The 2,500-nt window shown below is 38.8% G+C and overlaps 1 protein-coding gene across 47 annotated transcripts in view; it reads right to left on the bottom strand.

Moving 5' to 3' along the window:
• The window catches only part of CaMKII (Calcium/calmodulin-dependent protein kinase II), a 141,344-nt gene that overhangs the window by 70,028 nt on the left and 68,816 nt on the right, over positions 1–2,500 (bottom strand). The window lies entirely within an intron of this gene.

Genomic DNA, 2,500 nt, shown 5'->3' with positions numbered 1-2,500 from the left:
TGATTCCTCACTTGAAGCAATCATTATAAAGATCTTTCAATGTTGCAAGCTGTTACATCACTGCTGCATGAGAAGAGTGTGTTCATGGCTATCTTTATATCGATATCATGATCATGTTAAAAGTTCTTGAGCATAAAGATCATCTTTTATAAACTACGTGCATCAAGTTGATAATGACTTGGAACATAAGTAAGCATTCATACATTCATATATATATATATATATACATACATACATATGCATGTATATGTATGTACATTTATACACATATGCATACAGACATGTATATGCATATGTATCTGAATATGTATGTATATGAAAGTTATCCATATATATATATATATATATTATATATATATATAATATATATATATATATATATATATATATATTTATATATATATATATATAAATATAAATAAATATATATATATATTTATATATATTTATATATATATATAATATATATATATATATATATATATATGTCTAACCAGCTATATTTCTATCTACATATATATAAATACACACATACACTGCACGAAAACATTTATACTGACATATACATACATATACCAAAAGGATACGCCAGATACAGGTACAAAGAACAATGACCTACATACAAAAATAAACTCGGATATATTCAGATGCATAAAGCCAAAAGAGTAGAGGAACTCGAGACGGCAGTAAAGTAAAAGTAAGCCATTAGCATGTTAAGACTTTTATCCCTCCTTCGCGAGTTATTGTACATTAGAAAAAAACTAACAGGTAGGTATACACACACACACACATTAACACACACACAGAAAAAAACACACACACACACATTAACACACACAAAAAAACACACACACACACATACACACAAACACACACAACCTTACCCCCTTTCTCTCTTACTGACAGTTATATATAAAAAAACAAACTTGGAAAGCTATAATTGACCCGCAATATATATATATATATATATATATATATATATATATATATATATATATATATATATATATATATATATATATATATATATATGTCCTGCCACCTCGTCCCTCCTGTCCTTTTCTCATTCTTTTTTTCCTCCTCCCTTTCCCCTTCTTCTCCTCTTCTTCCGTATCTTCTCTCCTCCTTTATTCCTCCTCCTCCTCCTCCTCCTGCGGCATCCTTCTACCTCTCACCAAAGGAAACAGTACTAAAGATAGAGAAAAAAGAACACAAAAAAAAAAAAAAAAATAGTTATTCCACAAAGAGCAAGTAATGATAAAAGGGAAGTAGTAGGGAAACGAAGTAAAAAAAAAAAGAAAGTAGGGAGATAAATGAAATTCCAAATAATGATAATAGTAATAATAATAAGCTGAAGAGCGAAGCGCGCACGACCGTGTAAATCACATGAAGACACGCCAAAATTGGACCCCTCGGATCCCTTGTACGCCCCTCCCCATGGACCCCAACACCCCCTACCCCCTTCATAAAAACTGGGCCAAAACTCTCCGCAGAAATCGCCAGGAACGATGAAAAGGAGGAGGAGGAGGATTACCCTAAGGGGGATGTGTTGGAATGGTTGGAAGGAAAGGGGAGAGAGAGAGAGAGAGAGAGAGAGAGAGAGAGAGAGAGAGAGAGAGAGAGAGAGAGAGAGAGAGAGAGAGAGAGAGAGGGAGGAGAGGGGAGAGGGAAGGAGGAGGGGGAGAGGGAGGGATGTAGAAAGGGTGGGGAAGGAAGGAAAGAAGGAAGGAAGGAAGGAAGGAGGAATGGCGGGAGGGATGGAGGAAGGGTGGGGAAGTATGGAACGAGAGAGGAAAGAGGGAAGGGGAAATGATGGGGAGGGGAGGGAAGGAAGGAGGGAAGGAAGGAAGGAAGAGGGAAGAGAGAAGGGAAGGGAAAGAGAGCGAAAAAGAAAAATAAGATGGGAAGAAAGAGAGAGAGAGAGAGAGAGAGAGAGAGAGAGAGAGAGAGAGAGAGAGAGAGAGAGAGAGAGAGAGAGAGAGAGAGAAGAGAGAGAGAAGAGAAGAGAAGAGAAGAGAAGAGAAGAGAAGAGAAGAGAAGAGAAGAGACGAGAGAAGAGAAGAGAGCACCGGAGCGGGGATACGAAGAGGGGAGAGGAGAGGGGAAATAACAAGGGCTTTCGAGGCAAGGCAGAAGGGCGGCAAGCTACAGGAATAATTCAGGGAAGGTCTCCTGGTTAAGGGATCTGGGACGGACCTAATCAATACTACAGGAGCTCACAACCTCCCATTTTCCACACCTCCTTAGGATGTTCCACCTCCACCTCAACCTCCCCTTATTCTTGTGTTCTCCACTTTTCCCACTTCCACCTTGTCCCTATTCCTGCCTTCTCCACTTCTTCCATGTCTACCCATCTTTCGTGTGTTAACTTTAACACCTCCACTTCTTCCTTCTCGGTATCTCTGTGTCCTCCACTTCCTCTGCTTCCACCTATCTTTACGTTCTCTTTTCCTCCTCCACCTTCCTCTCTATCGCAAACTTCTCCAAACTTCCCACTCTT

The sequence above is a fragment of the Penaeus japonicus genome, unplaced genomic scaffold (genome assembly GCF_977035675.1).
Source record: "Penaeus japonicus unplaced genomic scaffold, GWHDUDI00000001_assembly GWHDUDI00000042, whole genome shotgun sequence".
Classification (NCBI taxonomy): domain Eukaryota; kingdom Metazoa; phylum Arthropoda; class Malacostraca; order Decapoda; family Penaeidae; genus Penaeus; species Penaeus japonicus.
The sequence above is the reverse complement of the archived record's forward strand: the minus strand, read 5'-3'. Positions and strand labels throughout refer to the sequence as shown.